Source organism: Chrysemys picta, chromosome 18, assembly GCF_011386835.1.
Source record: "Chrysemys picta bellii isolate R12L10 chromosome 18, ASM1138683v2, whole genome shotgun sequence".
NCBI classification, from domain to species: Eukaryota; Metazoa; Chordata; order Testudines; family Emydidae; genus Chrysemys; species Chrysemys picta.
Genome location: NC_088808.1, coordinates 1,914,126 through 1,933,781, shown reverse-complemented (window position 1 = coordinate 1,933,781; position 19,656 = coordinate 1,914,126). Strand labels below are relative to the sequence as shown.

General features: G+C 43.2%; 1 protein-coding gene and 1 long non-coding RNA gene across 14 annotated transcripts in view; one reads left to right on the top strand and one right to left on the bottom strand.

Moving 5' to 3' along the window:
- The window catches only part of EXD3 (exonuclease 3'-5' domain containing 3), a 685,344-nt gene that overhangs the window by 379,099 nt on the left and 286,589 nt on the right, over positions 1-19,656 (bottom strand). The window lies entirely within an intron of this gene.
- Positions 12,954-13,301, top strand: LOC135976505 (uncharacterized). Its single transcript, XR_010593673.1, has 2 exons — positions 12,954-13,080; positions 13,112-13,301. It is a non-coding gene; the product is annotated as an uncharacterized LOC135976505 (long non-coding RNA).

Here is a 19,656-nt window from a genome sequence, read left to right as displayed (position 1 = left end):
TCTCCAGTAAAAAGCTAAAATCCAGCTCAATTTGTTAATAAATTAACCGTCAGGCTGAGCTGATGGCAGGCACAGTATCTGACGTCCGTCTCCTGTGGGTATATAAATGTAAGATTCTTACAAGTCATGCTTTCAGAGTACCGTATTTCCACTGGGCACGAAACAAGCAGAAAATGCCTCCACCCTAAACCCATCAAAGACTGTAAGTTCAATTAAACCAAAAAGAGCTTGAGTACTTGTGGCACCTTAGAGACTAACACATTTATTTGAGTATAAGCTTTCGTGGGCTACATCCCACTTCTTCGGATGCATGAAGTGGGATGTAGCCCACGAAAGCTTATGCTCAAATAAATTTGTTAGTCTCTAAGATGCCACAAGTACTCCTGTTCTTTTTGCGGATACAGACTAACACGGCTGCTACTCTGAAACCATAGAATCATAGAATCATAGAATCATAGAATATCAGAGTTGGAAGGGACCTCAAGAGGTCATCTAGTCCAACCCCCTGCTCAAAGCAGGACCAATTCCCAGCTAAATCATCCCAGCCAGGGCTTTGTCAAGCCGGGCCTTAAAAACCTCCAAGGAAGGAGACTCCACCACCTCCCTAGGTAACGCATTCCAGTGTTTCACCACCCTCCTAGTGAAATAGTTTTTCCTGATATCCAACCTGGACCTCCCCCACCGCAACTTGAGACCATTGCTCCTTGTTCTGTCATCTGCCACCACTGAGAACAGCCGAGCTCCATCCTCTTTGGAACCCCCCTTCAGGTAGTTGAAGGCTGCTATCAAATCCCCCCTCATTCTTCTCTTCTGGAGACTAAACAATCCCAGTTCTCTCAGCCTCTCCTCATAAGTCATGTGCTCCAGACCCCTAATCATTTTTGTTGCCCTCCGCTGGACTCTTTCCAATTTTTCCACATCCTTCTTGTAGTGTGGGGCCCAATACTGGACACAGTATTCCAGATGAGGCCTCACCAATGTCGAATAAAGGGGAACGATCACGTTCCTCGATCTGCTGGCAATGCCCCTACTTATACAGCCCAAAATGCCGTTAGCCTTCTTGGCAACAAGAGCACACTGTTGACTCATATCCAGCTTCTCGTCCACTGTGACCCCTAGGTCCTTTTCAGCAGAACTGCTACCTAGCCATTCGGTCCCTAGTCTGTAGCAGTGCATACCTGTCATAAAGAGCTTCTCAGTTTTTCCTTAGATGGCAAAATCTCTCTCCCACTTCAAGTTTGACCTGTGACATCAACTCTTGTGCCACTCCTGTGTCCCTTTTGAGCAGTGACCAACAAATCTACTAAACTGAGGAGTGATACTGTAAAATGGACAACTGTCCAATGGGAATAAGCATGACACTCAGATGCCTGTCTATCAGCAACCTAGACAAGGATTTTCATGCAGGTCTCCTATGAAGAAAGACTAAGGTTTGCACAGAGCTTTGAAGACATAAAGAACTTTAATAAGTGCTAAATATTCTATTTTTAGCCTCTCTCCTCCCTACTGATAACTTAGTGTTTGTCCCCAGTATGTCCATGCATACAGGGAAAGAACCTTAGTGGTCCATAAGTATTTTTGATGGATGATTGTGCATCAAAAGTATTTTATTACCAATTTGCCTTTTGAGATAAAGAGGGTATTGAAACAAATGCATTAAGAAATATGCCATGTAGTGTCTATCCAGAACTCAGATCCTGGAGCAGTTACTGCTATAGAAAACCCTAAGAGGATCAGATAGACAGAATCTCCTGATCACCTTAGTTAAAAACTAAAATTGTTTTCCCAGCTTAGTAAAAACTCCTCTATAACACTGTTATAGGTCAGTGTGAGCTGGATCCTGCCAGCTGAGTTGCCATTATGATGATGATCTGCAGAATAAGAGGAGTTGGGGGAATACTGCAAAGAGATTTCCTTTTTTTTAAACAAAACCCATGAATTCACATTCAGAGAATCATAGAAGATTAGGGTTCAAAGACACAATAGCCTTGTCTGAACTCCTTTTATGTCTTTCCATCTCTAACACATTAGTTTACTGGAAGGAATGTGCACAGACAATGAATTTTAAGGAAATTCTGGAGAATATTCCCAGAAATTGAATTTTGAAGCTGTAAATATGAGAATATGCATTGAAAACCTGGTTCTAACAGTTCTTCTCAACTAATTAGGGAACAGAAACATACCAATAAAACAATTCAGCAAGTCAAATGTCAAAATACTCCAATGAACTTCTTGGGCCAATATACAGACCAAGCACTATTGACTGAGTCTGGGATTTTCAAAGGACCCTAAAGGAGTTTTGTGCTCAAATCCCATTGAAATGCAGTGTGAATTGGAATCCTAACTCTCACAGATGCCTTCAAAGATCCCAGACTGAAAATCATCAGCAAATAATTTCAAGTCGCGTACAAATTACTGAATGGAGGAAAACTGTAAGCAGTTTGCATGAAATTTCTGACAAGATTCAGAAGTGAAATTAATAAAGTATATTATTTTCTCATTATAATTTTCAGTGTAACATCCTGAAGAACATATAGCAAGTCCCCCAAAAGTCTCGGTGTCCCTTTGAGTGTCAGGCAATATTCTTTATGGCACAAAAATAGTATCAGCTTACTTAGCACTAACCTTCTCCCCTTTCTGATCTTAAAGCATGTACGCTGCCTACGTGCTACCCATAACCACAACCCCTCAGGTCTGCAGGACTTGCCCAGTCACACTGAATATAGATCTTAACAGTGTACAAAGGGATTCCTCTCACTTTGACCATATGCAGGAACTAAAAGGCAAAGTAATGAATACTCAGCAACATAGGAAGAGCCTCCACCAATGCCCAAGAGGACTGGTTCTCCACAGCCTGCTTGTGTGGATTATCCCAAAGTGGACACCTCTGAGGCCTGAGAACTGCTGCCACATCAGCTTCAGCTGTTACTGTCACTGAGTGCTGTCGCAAGTGGGGATAAGGGTTAAGGGTTCATGCACCAAAATTAGGAATTCCATTCAGGTCTCCCAAAAGATAGAGCTTCTAGTGCAGATGCTCAGTAAACAGCTCTTCAAAGCATTTAAACACTCAGGATGCTAGGGAGGGGTGGCAAAATGTATGTCCAGGGCTTCTTGCCTCTTGCTCTCCATTTTACTCATTCTCAGTCTGTCCACTTATATTCTTCCAGCAGTGTCCATCAAATGTGGCATCTGAGACTGCCACAGGAAGATGGAAAGCCCCCAAAGTCCAAATTTCCTCCCTGCTTTGCTATTTTCTGTTTGTAATTTCATTTATTTTCATAACTGACTATGAAACCATAAACATCACTGCAGAAGCTGAGCTGCAAGGGAGAAAGTTGTTATTACAAGCATACATTTTTCACTAACAGGAACTGGGAAAAAACCTGGCAAGAACGTCATGTACTAATATGCTATAGTGTACAGGCCTGTATATTGAATAAATAGTTTCCCAAGGGTCTGCAGAAGGGCTTGGCTGAGTCTTATTCCCTCTTTAGCCTCCAAAACCCATTGAATAGTTCTCTTTGTGCATTTGCCACAACGGATACGGTTTGATTGGAAATGGAGCATGTTCAGTGGAGGATCAACAGGTAACAAAGGACGACTCTTTCAAGCAGGGACCAGAACACTGAGCATTTGATTACTGGTCCACAATGCCCAAATGGCTTTGCAATATGGGAATGCAGTGGCTCAGCATTGCCCAGAATGGAACCCAGGTTCATTTTGGGATAACAGCCTACAGAGATGTATAAACAGATGCAAAGAATGGTTATTACAGGCCCCAGACTGGTTACCTCTTTTCTTCTTCTTTCAGCTAGTATGATTTTCATCCAGTGGTAGCACTGTAAACTGAGGGCTTGTCTTCACTATGGGGGTAAGTCGACCTAAGTTACGCTATTCCAGCTACATGAATAATGTAGCTGGAGTCGACGTAGCTTAGATTGACTTATCCCGGTGTCTTCACCGTGCTACGTCGACGGGAGACACTCTCCAGTCGACTTCCCTTACTCTTCTCGGAGAGCTGGCGTACTGGGGTCTACCGGAGAGTGCTCTGCTGTAGATTTAGCGGGTCTTCACTAGACCCACTAAATTGACCCCTGCTGCACTGATTGCAGCAGTATCGATCTCCCCGTAGTGGAGTCCAGCCCTTAGTCTTAGATGTGGCCTCACTGCAAGATTCCCTCTCCTCAGCTATAATTCTTTCATCCCAATAGTAACTTCAGAAAAATAACATCTCATTTTTTTCCATCACTCATTTTATTCTACTGAGCTACTGCACATAGAGTCGAATCTTTATTTTGGCTCATGTCCTCGTGCAATATCATTACCCCTCTCATAAAGGAAAAGCCCTCTGGAGATTTCCAATGCAAACAGGCCCTTGTTTTATCTACAACTATTTGAGTACATGACCTCAGATAACCCCCTGGCCAGCTCTGTGCCAATTTCTAACTGCAGCCATGGGAACTTTAAATACAGGGAAGATTTTCCAGCCTCTCTCAAAGGGGAAGACACTGGGTTTCTTGCTTGCTTTTGTTGCTGAATGAGTACAGGTAAATTAGGGCCTTTGGTCTAAGGGAGGAAATCCCCCAGAACAAACAGTCTCAAAAGGATGTCATCAGATTGTCCCTCTGCCGCAGGAGGTTGTTCGTTTAACACAGCAGCTCAACCACGTGCCACCACTTACAGGCACTGTCTCCATTGCTTCAGAATGCTCTTGTTCAGCTTTAGGCTACTCCAAAGACAAAGTGTTGCACTTGGGCCAACAAACACATTAATGTGTAAGGCTGTGTTTGGATTATTCAAAACTGGGGAGGGTTTTCATCTTTGTTAGTGGGCTGTTTATTTCTGTTTTTGGAGCCTGTGGCCGGGTGCCTTGAGCATTGATTAGGGTCTCAATTCCCTCCTGTATACACATCTCAATAAGGCTGGGATTCTGAACAGCCCAAGGGATTTAGGTGCCCAGCTCCCATAGAAATTCAATGGGACTTGGGCACCTAACTCTTGTAGACTCATTGGAAAATCCCAGCCCAACAAAATCAAATAACTAACATTGGAAACAACAAAATGACAGCCCTATGATAGTGATAATTATCTGTCACTGGCGCAATCACAAATTGGGAACACATTTCCCTGCATTCATACTGTTATTGGAAGTACATTAATGGGAAGGAGGAGAGTCTCTCCTTGAGGTGCACCCACTGTGGTGGGAATGCAGGAGCAATCCTCACACTGACAAAACGGCCCAGCAATTCTGCCCACATGGCCCTTGTTTCAATGAGGATTCTGCCACAGTACAACACACACACAAAAGGCTCCCTCATTTTTCCCCTCCGTGGACAGGAACCAACCTCAACAAAGGGTTTAGCTTGGGCTGGAGACCCACAGGAAGAGCTGATTTCCTTTCACTCACTAGAATATCAGGGTTGGAAAGGACCTCAGGAGGTCATCTAGTCCAAGCCCCTGCTCAAAGCAGGACCAATCCCCAACTAAATCATCCCAGCCAGGGCTTTGTCAAGCCTGACCTTAAAAACCTCTAAAGGAGGAGATTCCACCACCTCCCTAGGTAACCCATTCCAGTGCTTCACCACCCTCCTAGTGAAAAGTTTTTCCTAATATCCAACCTAAACCTCCCCAACTGCAACTTGAGACCATTGCTCCTTGTTCTGTCATCTGGTACCACTGAGAACAGTCTAGATCCATGCTCTTTGGGACCCCCTTTCAGGTAGTTGAAAGCAGCTATCAAATCCCCCCCTCACTCTTCTCTTCTGCAGACTAAACAATCCCAGTTACTCCCCTCGTGGGGGGGTGTTTTACAGCGCTGGTGCCGCAGCAGTGCTTTAACATTGCTAGTGAAGACATACCCTTAGTTCATTTTGCACACCCACTGACTGTCAAGCAAATGCTAATTGCATTAATTCCACTTACACCTGCCTTCTGACCAACATGATGAGTAAGTTACACCACTGTTAATATCATCTTGGCATTTGGCCCAGACTCCCATGGGAGCTACCTCCACTTACCCCAGGACACTTGGGGCTGAATTTGGCTCACCTTGGTAAACTGGTGTCATTCCTAAGCCCGTAGTTGTGGGGGTCATTCCTCTATTATTATTTGTGTTACGGTAGTGCCAGGGACTAAGGGCATGGCCCCAGTGCAAGGCGTTGTACTCAAGTAAGAAGCAGTCCCTGTGGCAAAAGGCTTCAATATAATAGAAAGGAAACCAATGTTAAGGGCTGAGCCTGCTGCAAGCTGCCTGATCAATGCGATGGCAGCCAACAGCATGCCAGTGTCACAGTTAAAAATAAACCTTTGTGTGGGTTTTGCTGGGATGGAAGGAGCTTGTTGTTGCGGAGCCTTTCACTGTGCCAGCCTCTCCCACAACTGACTGTTTTAAATTGAGGAGATTTTCTGAACAATATCTGAGCTAAGCAAGAGACTGACATTCACTGTCATTAAGGGCCACCAAACTTCAGACATAAAGAAGAGACCCAAATGGAAGGAGAAACCCCACCTTCTTGTGAAAGCCATATCATGAATAAGTTGAGTTGAGAGTAACGTTTTCAAGAGTACTTAAGTGACTTGGGAGCCTAAGTCCCACTTTCCAAAGTGATTTAGTCACTGACTTTCAACAAGACTTGGGCTCCTAAGTGCTTATATCATTTTGAAAATGGGATCTGTGCTCCTAAGTCACGTAGACATTTTTGAAAATGTTACTCTCAGTCTATAAATATTACCATGCTATTGTTATACCATTAGAAAATATATAGTTATAGCTCTCATATAAGTTCAGTAATAATCCAAGGTTTGAATTATTCAAGCTCTTTTGGTTTTGTTTGTTTGTTTGTTTTAGAGTAACAGTGACAGATTTTCAAAGTAATTAAACTTCAAGTCTTCTAAGGATTTCTCCCAAATCTGCTTTATTTATTTATTTAGTATTATATAAATTATTTGATATCCCACAGCTCTCTCTCTTCTGCTAAGCAACAGAATGGATTATACTTTGCTTGTAACTGAAAAAATAACCAGTATGATCCTGCTTTGGTAGGAGAATCTGTCTCTGCCAATTCCTCCTGCCCTGGGGCTCTGGAAAAGGACATCCTGCAACTTCTAAAGCTCGGCGGTCTTCAAGAGTTTGGCAGAAATCTCCCAGGAGGCCCATCATTAGCCATTTAAAACTATCTAAAGTTTGGGTTTGAATTGCAGAGTTTTACAAAGCTGCGCAGAAGTAGCTGTCAGGAGAAGCTCCTGTTATAGGCAGGGACGCGTCACATCAACAACAACAAGGTACTGGGAATTTTCATTGGGGACTTTAAAGGGTCACTGAGGATGTGTTTTTGTTAACAAATAAGAAGGCAACTGAGTATTGTCTGTGACACTAAACTGAATATGAATGACACTGTATAAAGGCACGTAACACAGAAGGCATAAACCTCTGACACCTTTCAAATATATGTTCATTGTTTCCTGTTGTATTACCATTATTCCGTTTTTTCACCTTTGGAAACTGTGACCATCGTAACAGAACGTGACCCCTCCCTCACACCTATCATCAGGGGATCCTAAGGCAAGAACATAAGAACAGCCATACTGGGTCAGACCAAAGGTCCATCTAGCCCAGTATCCAGTCTTCTGACTGTGGCCAATGCCAGAGGGAATGAACAGAACAGGTAATCATCAAGTGATCCATCCCCTGTCACCCATTCCCAGCTTCTGGCAAACAGAGGTTAGGGATATCATCCCTGCCCATTCAGGCTAATAGCCATTGATGGACCTATCCTTCATGAACTCATCTAGTTCTTTTTTGAACCCTGTTATAGTCTTGGCCTTCACAACATCCTCTGGCAAGGAGTTCCACAGGTTGACTGTGCGTTCTGTGAAGAACTACTTCCTTTTGTTTGTTTTAAACCTGCTGCTTATTAATTTCATTTGGTGGCCCCTAGTTCTTGTGTTATGAGAAGGAGTAAATAACCCTTCCTTATTTTCTTTCTCCACACCAGTCATGATTTTATAGACCTCTATCATATCGCCCCCTAGTTGTCTCTTTTCCAAGCTGAAAAGTCCCAGTCTTATTAATCTCTCCTCAGACGGAAGCTGTTCCATACCCCTAATCATTTTTGTTGCCCTTTTCTGAGTCTTTTCCAATTCCAATATATCTTTTTTGAGATGGGGTGACCACATCTGAATGCAGTATTCAAGATGTGGGTGTACCATAGATTTATATAGAGGCAATATGATATTTTCTGTCTTATTATCTATCCCTTTCTTAATGATTCCAAACATTCTGTTCTCTTTTTTGACTGCCGCTGAACATTGAGTGGATGTTTTCAGAAAACTATCCACAATCACTCCAAGATCTCTTTCTTGAGTGGTAACAGCTAATTTAGACCCCATCATTTTATATGTATAGTTGGGATTATGTTTTCAAATGTGCATTACTTTGCATTTATCAACACTGAATTTCATCTGCCATTTTGTTGCCCAGTCACCCAGTTTTGTGAGATCCTTTTGTAGTTCTTCGCAGTCTGCCTCAGACTTAACTATCATGAGTAGTTTTGTATCATCTGAAAATTTTGCCACTTCGCTGTTTACCCCTTTTTCCAGATCATTTATGAATACGTTGAATAGGACTGGTCCCAGTGCAGACCCCTGGGGGACACCACTATTTACCACTCTCCATTCTGAACACTGATCAATTATTCCTACCCTTCTTTTCCTATCTTTTAACCAGTTACCCGTCCATGAGAGCACCTTCCCTCTTATCCCATGACAGCTTAAGGTTTAGCCAAACAGCCCCCTGTGGTGGTGGATCACTCTTGTTCCCGCCTCCCCAACGAAAGAGACACACAGGGAGAGTAAGTGATTTGCTCAAAGTCAGCCAGTGTGTGAAAGACTGAGACTCAGGTAGAATCCAGGAATCCAGATTCCCAGTCCTCTGCTGTAAGCACTATACCGAACCAGAACAAATATTTTACTAACAACTCCAGAGCTAAAGGTGCAGAAAGCTCTCCAGAGGATTGGGAGAGCTCAGTTCAGTTAAGTCTTGCTATTCTAGATTTCATCCAGGTGATAACTTACATATATCGTTCCCCTTTGACCATATCACTTGCACTCTGTCATAATCCATCAACTATCATTTCACTCCTCTGAACATGCCAAACATCTGCCTCTGAAGAAGAAAACCCACACAATTTGTTCCCCCGCTCTCTGAGGCACAGGATGGGCACTAGAGACAGGTTTAAGGTCCAGTATTTTGAGAAGAGCTAGTTCTAGAAATGGGTGCTTTATCCTTTTGGAGAACTGGAAACCCTCTTTCCCAATGGTAGAAGGTGGGCGATCTTTTGCTAGCCCTGACAGATTATGCAACACCCGGCATTAAGATGACACTGTGTATATGAAATCTCTTTTAATTAATGTTTTGAGTTTTGTAAATGTATTGGTTATAATTTTTCTCTCTCTGAAGCCTCTTTGAGTCATGCCACTAAAGCAACTTGAGTTTACGGGGGAAGGAAACAATAAATAGCTCTACAAACATTGCTCAAGCAGTTTTTCTCGGAAGTGTGGGAGCTGACTGTTTTGCCGAGGATGCCTGAAGTAGAATAGAGACTGCCACTTTCTCCCCTATTATCATACTGGATCTACAGCGCTAACAGGAGAAAAGTCATGTTAGTGTCACAGAAGTGAGTGATGTGCTTCAGACACACTTGGGGGGCTGATATGAAGAGTGACTTTTCCTCTCCTGACTCCCCCAGTAAAATGTTGAGGTTGGCACTGATGTGGTGGTAATAAAAAAAGAAAGCACATGACAGAAGCCTATGAAATCAAACCTGCTCATTCTGTCTGCATGGAATCTGCATCCCAAAAAGAAGCATTTAACAATGCCTACGGCTCTGTACTGCTCACCTAAGTGGGCAGCCAGGTGAGCCTGTGAGAGAAACCATCAGCCATCAGGTACTACTTCTGGGGAAAGAACCTGGCCTAATCTGTGCAAGGCCCCAGGAATAATGGTCCGACACTTCTTAACTGAAATTACTAGGAAAATCCTTGGGCCAAATGCCAGGCCCAAACCTCACCACTTCCTTTGGTTTATTCTTTGTTAAGGCTATTCTGGGCCTGTCTGGACTGCAGAGCAGTATTCTGCGGACATGCCAAGCCTCAGAGCATTGATGTAAACTGACCACCTGTGTTTTGTTTTCCTTTGACTTGTATTGCAGGACCTGGCCTGCTCCGTTCCCATGAGCCAAATGTAAAGGTATCATAAGGAGTTAGCATACACATAGTGGCCCCAGGCTTGCAGTGCAGATTAGCTTTCACTTTCACACCTCAATGGCCACAAATAAGAAACCTAATCTAAATGGTGGAACTTTGCATAACCGATTATTTTCACTGGTGTAATATGAGCTTTCCAGCAAAAGCCACTATATGCTGCTGATACAGGGAAAGCCCTGTTTTGGGGAGGTATGGCCTAACACCAGAACCTGGTGCAATGTGAGATCTGCCAGAGACATGGAGGGATAATGCAGGGTAAAGACATGGGTTTGCCATCGGTAGGGAGTTCTGGATCATTCCATAGAAGCAGAATATTTTTCTCTGAATGGTGAAAAATTCATTGTGCCTTTTTACTTTTGGCTTATTACCCAACTTGTTTAAATAGTCAAAATCAGGAAGAGTGCGAGAAATCATGGCAACAGCAGCAAACTAAATGAAATCAACGGTTAGCCCAGTGTGCAAAAAGCAAAACATCAGCATGTCTGGCCTTAGTGGTTTTTTATAGTTCTTTTCCATATAACACTCATCCTCAGGGACTTCAGTTTCCATGTTAACATTCCATCTGCCTGTTGTTCTCCCACCTGGATCAACTCTCCCTGTCCAACACATTATTTTACTGTCATCTGTTATATCACTTACAGCAGTGAACCTTTTGGGAAGTACAGTAACTCCTCACTTAAAGTCTTCCCAGTTAATGTTGTTTCGTTGTTACGTTGCTGATCAACTAGGGAACATGCTCGTTTAAAGTTGCACAATGCTCCCTTCTAATGTCGTTTGGCAGCCGCCTGCTTCGTCCAATGCTTGCAGGAAGAGCAGCCCGTTGGAGTGAGCTGGTGGGGGCTTGGAACCAGGTGGACCAGCAGCCCCCTAGTCAGCTCCCCACTCCCTTAAGTTCCTTGTGCAGCAGCTGCCCAGCAGGCTATCAATTGCCAGGCAGTTCAGCTGTCCCTCCTGCCTCTGCCATATTCTGCTCCTGCCCTCTGCCTTGGAACTGCTCCCCAAGCCCCCTGCTTGCTGTGCAGGGGGGGGGAAAGGAAGAGGGCTAATGTCAGGGTGTCCCCCTCCCCCCTGCTCCTACACCCTGCTTACCCCTTCTCCATATAGAGCAGGGTGGGGACATGGACGAAGAGAGACAGAGAGAGCTTGGGGCAGCAGCTGCTGTCTCAACTTCCTGATCCACTTAAAAAGACAATGCACTTAAGAGCGGGTCAGCTTCCCTAAAGGGGCAGTTTGCATTTCTCTCTCTCTCCCACACACAAGGTGTGTGTCTGTCTCTGTCTGCTATGCTGTCTCCCCTCCCCTCCATTCCTGCTGCCTTGTAGAGTGTGAGAGGCTACATTAACAACAACGTGTTAACCCCTGAGGGCTCAGCCGAGTGCTAGTTCACCATTTAGCAGTAAGGCATTCCCTGGGAAATATCCCATCCTCTGACTCCACCACCTCAACCAAGCTTCTCAATAATCATAGCTGTGAACAGTATTAAATTGTTTGTTTAAAATGTATACGGTGTGTGTGTGTGTATATATATAGTTTTTTGTCTGGTGAAAAAATTTTCCCTGGAACCTAACTCCCCCATTTACAGTAATTCTTATGGGGAAATTGGATTCGCTTAACATCGTTTCGCTTAAAATCGCATTTTTCAGGAACAGAACTACAGCGTTAAGCCAGGAGTTACTGTAAAGTCTCCCTGAAAGGCCCAAGCCCTGTATATGTTGCTCACTAATTTTAACATCTATTAGCTTCTGACTGAGAATGCCTTCATATCAACAGATGAAATGCACCTGCATCAAAAGACATACTATTTTGAATTATGGTACATAGCAACAAGGTTTTCTTTGATTTTGGGTGTGATATACTTCATACGACCAACACTATGAATGGTAGAAATTGTCCATTTTCTGGACAGGTGTGATTTAATGTTTAAGATCCACAGATGATCATTGCTATGCAAGTCCAAAGTAATAGTATTACAAAACAAATGCTCAATGCAAAACTGATGCTGTCAAAAAATTACAGATCTGACAAAGTCTATGACTGGAATCAGTAGGTATGATATACTGTACTATATACACTGGCAGAACTGAGCACTGAATCATTAATATGACATGATGTGTGAACAATAAACATTATAAGGGCAACAATGGACACACACAAAAAAGCTCTCAAGCTTACAGACGGAAAGAGAAATAGGAGTCAGAATTTTTACTTCTTGACATAGTCAACACACTGAACTCTGACCTTTAAGAGACACCAGGAACTAGAAACCAACAGAACTTAAATTGGCCTCAAATCTCCTGTTTTCTCATGCAATTGGAGATAAAACATAGGGGACAGTTTTTATAGCTGTGTCAGTGCCTTCTACAGAGCATTCTGCATTTTCCTTACAGTCACTCTGTCACTGTGACTTTTCCTTACTTTCTCCCTGTGCACCAGAATCATTGCTGACCAATATACTTCACTGATCTGTCCAAAACCAAGAAAAGGAGAAAAGCCTCATGCAGAGCTCTATAAAAGGAAGTTTAATTTGTGTTACATTGAGTCTCCTCTACTATGCTAGTCTAAATACATAAGCCATTTTCACTTTGGCTCATTATTCACTGGCTCTGTTTCCACTGGCTAAATCCAGCATATTTCCAACTGGTATTGCTCTCCAGGAAAAAAATGCATATCCATACCTTGAGTGTATTCAGTGCAGCAGGACTAGTCCAGCTCCAAGCAATAAGGATGAGAGTCCTCAAACGAAAACATTTGCTTTGTAAGCTGAGGATAATTGAATTGTAATGGCTAATTTGGCCTTATCAAGAGAAATGAGAAAAGGTATACAACTTTGCAAGAGAAATGAGAAAAGGTATACAACTACACAAAACAGAACCTGGATAGACACTCATACACACACACAAAAAGGATCTGCAGTCAAAACTCTGAATGGGAAATTTCACTGCAAGTGAAGCTTTTGCAGAAACTGAAGAAGAAAAACTTCAAATTGTCTTCCTTGAAGAAACACAGCTGATCTGCTGAATTCCCATATTTGACTTCCACTGGTCTGTGAAAAATATAAACTTCACGCTAACCCTATGAAAATAGTCAACATGCTAGAGAGACAACAGTCTGCTCATAGCTGGTAAAAGGGGAAAAAAATCCCAGGCTGTCATTCTTCCCTTGCTGTGACCTTCATGCTCCACTGGATTTCTGAAGATACTGAAATCTTGGCAGGAAAGTGTACAGTCTGTGGGAACCAGGCACTATTCTCCAGGCTCGCTGCTAAGAATTAGGCCCAGTCAAGTCTTTTTTTTCTTTTCTTTTCTTTTCCTTTCTTTTTTTTTTTTTTTTGGCCCTGTGCTATACATGTAAGATAATGCAGTGAAATGCTAGTTTCATGCTGGAAATTATTCAGACCTTGTGCTCCAGGGCATAAGCTGATTGGCAGCAGAGGTCAGGAAGAGATTTTTTCTACTTGTATATCACACTGCAGAACTGGTTGGTGCATTATGCTTTTTTCTTTGCCTTCTTTGTAAGCATCAGGTGTTAATGCTTACAACTTAGGTGAGGTTTTGTAACACAAACAAGGAACCCCAAGGCACTTTCTTACACTCATCACAGGGCTACACACTCACTGGAATCTTTATTCATTACATGTAAAGCTCACTGGAATGTGTTCCCAGTACCCCAGAAAGAAGCAGAGTTGTCCCTGACTTTTCCCTCAGCTTCAAGTGAGCACCATTTCCGGAAGAGCTGGCAAAAGTGATTCCTATCACAATGCATTAGTGATTCCTATCACATGCTACAGCATGAGAATAAAGGGATCTGTATTCATGACTGGTAGTCTCTAGTAGTTAGAACGGGAGACTGAGTCTCAGGACTTCTGACTTCTATCCCCACAGCTAACTAAATTTTTGACCCTGGACAAGGCATGTATCTTTTGGATGCCTGAGTTAACCGATCTATAAAATGGGTATGAACAACACCTGCCTATTATAAGATGTTATGAGGCTTAATTAAGGATTGTAAATCACTTGAGAACAACAAATACAGTACCTCAAATTAAGGTCCTAAAGAAGTGCAATTTGCCCTTGATAAATTAGTACAAACCTGCCGCTGACTAAACACTGTTGTGTAAAATTGCTACACTGAAAAGGAGGCCCACCTCTTAGAGACGTCCATACGGAGCTTGAAGATGAAAACACTATGTAACTGAGAGGTATAATCATTGATGAAGCCTGCTAGCTCAAACGCAAAACAATCCCATGGACAAGTATCTTTTGAGGTCAATTCACTCCTTCTGCTGCCCTAGAAAGAGAGAACAGTACCAGCTCTCTGTTTCCCAGTCAGAATCTAAGCGGTACAAGGTGCAGATTATATCTAAAGTGCAAGGCCCAGGATAAACAGTAAGAGGGTCTCACCCTTTGTGTTGAACAATTACACTTTGAAGCAAGAAATCAACCACATTGGACAAGAATCGGACTGATTTTTCATCTCAAGATGAGAGGGTGGGAGGACTAAGCTGCTAACTCCCATCTGGGGAAACCATGAATGCTGTTAATCATAGGTCTTCTTCACCTGCAGGCACTGACAAATTGCATCCGATGGATGAGCCTTTTATTAAACCCCAGAGGGTTTCAAAGCGATATTACATTTTACAAAGCTCTCAAGCTGGTAAAAAAGAGTGCATATGGTCCTTGTTATTTCTTTATGTACATAGTACTAGTCGCTTTACACACACAGCAAGACACAGCCCTTCCCAGAGAGATTACAGAGCCAAGAAGTAGGAATTGGAGACACAACAATTGGTGACACTGCAATGCTGCGGCTTCTGTGAATTTCAGGTTTTTTACACTCTTTGCTGATCTTGTGGGTCATGCTTTAGTTAAAAAGATAACTGAGTGAGAATTGTTATTTCAAAAAGATGGCACAGCCCCATTGGGAGAATCCCTCTGTCTCTGGAGAAGAAGAAAGGCCTTATACAATTTGGCTCCTTTTAATCTTCCAGGTTTTGTGCAGAGCATAACGGAAAGCACAACAGTTACATTAAAAACCCATGCTTATTGCCCTTTTGTAAAATTTCTGTCAAGCCTTCCCAAGCTCAGAAAAAGGACCACAAAACAAAATTGCTCTGGTCCCGCTTCCAAAACACGATAAAATGGGGAGATAACTACTCAGCTTACAAGTTTGTGAGAAAGGAGATGGCTGGATGTTCTCATCCTCATCTGGACCAACAGCACAACCCACATAAAAGGAACAAAAAAGCCTGCTGATCAGATTGCAGTGACAGAAGCTCATGAGAGACATGCACATTTTCAAGCTAAACTACAGCTTGAGGGATCTATATTATTACTTATCGACTAATATTGCCAGGGTTCCCAGGCTGGCTTCAAAGCTTCCTGCAAAGTGCCCCAAGCATAGGGTTTTTCATCTAATCATAAGGCCTTTATATTTGTCCCAGACAAACAGACTGCTCCGTGCCATGTTCACTCTGCATAAATCAGAGCTTGCACATGATGAGCTTCACAGCCATGAGGTTTGTTACCTGAACCGCACAAAGATGGAAACATTTGCTGAAACTGCTGTACCATTTCAGCTTCTAACTTGGTGGTTTCCTCTCACCCCCAGTCCCACACTAATGCCTTTCAAAAAGGCTGGAGCAAGTCGCTTTGAAACTGAAAGGGCAAAGAACATTAGATCTCAGATCTCCAGACAATGAAAAATAACATCCTGCAGGACTTAGGCCGAGGTCATAAGCTAAACAGGACATCAGTAAAGATGAAGTGGTTTGCTTATTGGGGATCAGAGCATTCAATGAAGGGAAAGAAACAAGCTATTAGAACATAGATAGTTACACAATAAACAGAGGGAGGTTCAGATGCAAAAACTGCAGTAGGCATCAGAGATGTAATTTTCTTTTCTGCAGGTTTGATTTTGGAGGGGGTATTACTTTTGTTTGTGATACAGAATTGCCTACAAGCCCCAACTGAGATCAGGGCCCTATTGTGTTAGGTGCTGTACAAACATATTGCAGGAAACAATCCTGGCCCCAAACCCCTTCAAAGCTAAATAGACGCAACAGACAGAGGGTGGGAAAGGAAACAAGAGGTCCAAACAGGGGAAGTGACTTGACCAAGGTGACCCAGTAGCTCAGTGGTAGAACCAGGGATAGAATCCAGGTCTCCTGAGTCCCATGCAGTTATTTATCCCCTAGACAATACTGCCTTCCAAGCGGGTAGGGGCAGGGCCGCCCAGAGGATTCAGAGGGCCTGGGGCAAAGCAATTTTGGAGGCTCCTTACATTAAAAAAAGTTGCAATACTGTAGAATACTATATTCTCATGGGGGCCCCTGCGGGGCCCAGGGCAAATTGCCCCCCCTCTGGGCAGCCCTGGGTAGGGGGAGAATTCTTTCCACGTTCAATGGAAGAGCAACATTTCACACCAGACATTCAAACAGCAGCTTACAAGCACTTTGCCATTCCAGTTCAAAGCTTGAACTTTGTATCCAAGGAGAACAAACCCAGCACATCTGGAGATGAACAGGCCCTCCTGGCTCAGAACGTGTGTGTAGGCTCTCGGGCCAGCAAGATTTTACAGCCAAGTTATAAACCCTTACAGACTGTGCGCTTATATAACAAGAACAACTTTTATCTATCTGTTTGCTCTTTGAGTCACAATGACAAGCACTTGCAGTACGAAGGTTACCAGGGCTCTGAAGCTAATAACTTCCATTGCATATCTCCTCAGTTCATCACCACTGAAACTGCAACTCTGCCTATAAGATATTGCATAGAGTAGTATTACTCACAGTGGAAAGTTTCCTGCTCCCCTGTCCTGAATTTAGCTTCACTGTCACAAGTGGTTTTTCACTGGCAAAAATTTGTTTAGCCCAGACATCATACCCGAGCCAGTAAAAGGAAATGATAGTCCTATGTGCCTCAGTCCCATTGCAAAAGATCATTAAACAAACTTAGCACTGTATAGTTTCATTTACATTTCTAACTATCTGCAGCTGCTTCACTAGAGTTCATGTGAGATTTCATTGACAGAGATTTCATAGAACCACAGGAGGCAGAGAAGAAAGACCTAGTAAGTCATCAGTCTCTGCAGGACAGGTTCGTTCCCTACAGGATCTTCAGTGCTGTATCCAATCTAGTTTTAAATGTCCCAGCAGTGGACTTCTTTCCCTTCAGAGATCATCCCATGGCTAGCAGATAATAACCTCACCCATCAAGGTGCTCAGGATGCTGTACAACAAGCTGATGTTGGTGAACGGTGGAAATGGGCATTGATATGGGGTCTCAAACTTTACAATTAATTTAGAATGTCCTAGATTTCAGCTAGATGTACCTGTGTGTACAGACAGACACACACAATGGTCTGCTGAGGCATAACTTTACAACCTAAGCTTCATAAACCTGGTTTGGTAACTGACCTTAAAAAATCCCAGGGCAGTCCCTAAGAACTTCTCTAGGTCCTTCAAGATGAGCAAAGGCACCAGTATATGAATTGTATGATCTAAAATCCATCTTCTAAACTCAGAGACATGCACACCACTTCCACTCACTTCAGCTGCATATGTATATCTGAGAGAAAAGTAAGTAGTACAGACAGGACTGTTCAGAAATATGTAGTACAGCCGATGGTCAGAAGAAACCCACTTTTCAAATGGATGTAAATACCACATTTTTAACTTAAATGGTTAATTGCAAAGATGTTAAAGTTAGGTAACATATTAGTACTGCCTTTGGTGGATTATCTCTGATGAGGTTTGAGGAACAAGGATTCTTATTTGGTGTAAATACATGGAATTCAACTGAAACCAGTGGAGTTGCCTCTATACAAGCAAGGTATCTGGCGTGTGGGGAGTAAAACAGAGAAAAACTGGGAGACCCTTGGGGGGTCTCTGATCACCCATAAAGAACGGGCCTTGAGTAGAAACCATCTAGACTTCTCCAAGGGGGAGCTCGCTGAAGGAGATCCCCTCACCTCTAAAGGTAGAGCCTTCCATAGAACAGGCCTCATTAACAATACTAAGTGCTGATGGGTTATCCATGCTGATCACACAGGCCTGAAGATGCAGTTCTCAACAGAGAGATGCAATGGTAAGACTGAGAAAGAAAGAAAGGCAATTAGTGACTTGCACCCTATGAGGCTTATCACTTGCACAAATCAATAAATCCTTCAGAAATCAAAACACAAAGCAGAGAAGAGGAAGAAGAGCATGCAGGTGAACCTTTCCTTCAGCCTCCAGGGAGAAGTCACACAGAGGTAACTAGCATTTGCACTTGTTTTAACTGAGAAAGATTTGATCTCATGGCTGGGGAAAAAAGAAATTTGACTTTCCTCTCAACTCCAAAGAGAGATCCCCCATCCATGCCAAGGGAGCTGATAAGAGGAAGTGCACTTTATAACAATCTTGGATACCAAAGTGAACTGGTGGCTATTATTAATGCATTCCATGTTACATGTGGTAATTGTTACAGTGACAATATTTGCTGACATTCATCAAATCACTTACAGAACATGAGCCCAAGAGACAAAACAAACCCCTGCTCTGCGCGACAGGGAGTCAGGCAGGATGCCACATTGCTTCCTGCAACACACAGAAAATGCTTATCTGTGATTGACTATCACAGCTGATAATGAACCTCCAGCTGTCTGGCAGTGGAATAGAAACTTTCTTCATCCAAAGGCCTGTAGTTCAGAGACCATTAAGCTCCATGAAGACAAGGAAGGAGGTCAGACATCCACATTACCCAGCTGACCCTGCTGAATAAATACTATACAGTGCTTGGGCGTTGCCATTTCTTACCCTGAAATCTCAGCACTAGCCTTTGCCAGACTGCCAATGGGACTTCTGTGCTATGAGGAGAGTATCATAGAATCTTAGACTAGCAGGGTTGGAAGAGACCTCAGGAGGTATCTAGTCCAACCCCCTGCTCAGAGCAGGGCCAATCCCCAACTAAATCATCCCAGCCAGGGCTTTGTCAAGCCTGACCTTAAAAACCTCTAAGGAGATTCCACCACCTCCCTAGGTAACCCATTCCAGCGCTTCACCACCCTCCTAGTGAAAAAGTTTTTCCTAATATCCAACTTAGACCTCTCCCACTGCAACTTGAGACCATTACTCCTTGTTCTGTCATCAGGTACCACTGAGAACAGTCTAGATCCATCCTCTTTGGAACCCCGTTTCAGGTAGCTGAAAGCAGCTATCAAATCCCCCCCTCATTCTTCTCTTCTGCAGACTAAACAATCCCAGTTCCCTCAGCCTCTCCTCATAAGTCATGTGCTCCAGCCCCCTAATCATTTTTGTTGCCCTCCGCTGGACTCTTTCCAATTTTTCCACATCCTTCTTGTAGTGTGGGGCCCAAAACTGGACACCGTACTCCAGATGAGGCCTCACCAATGTCG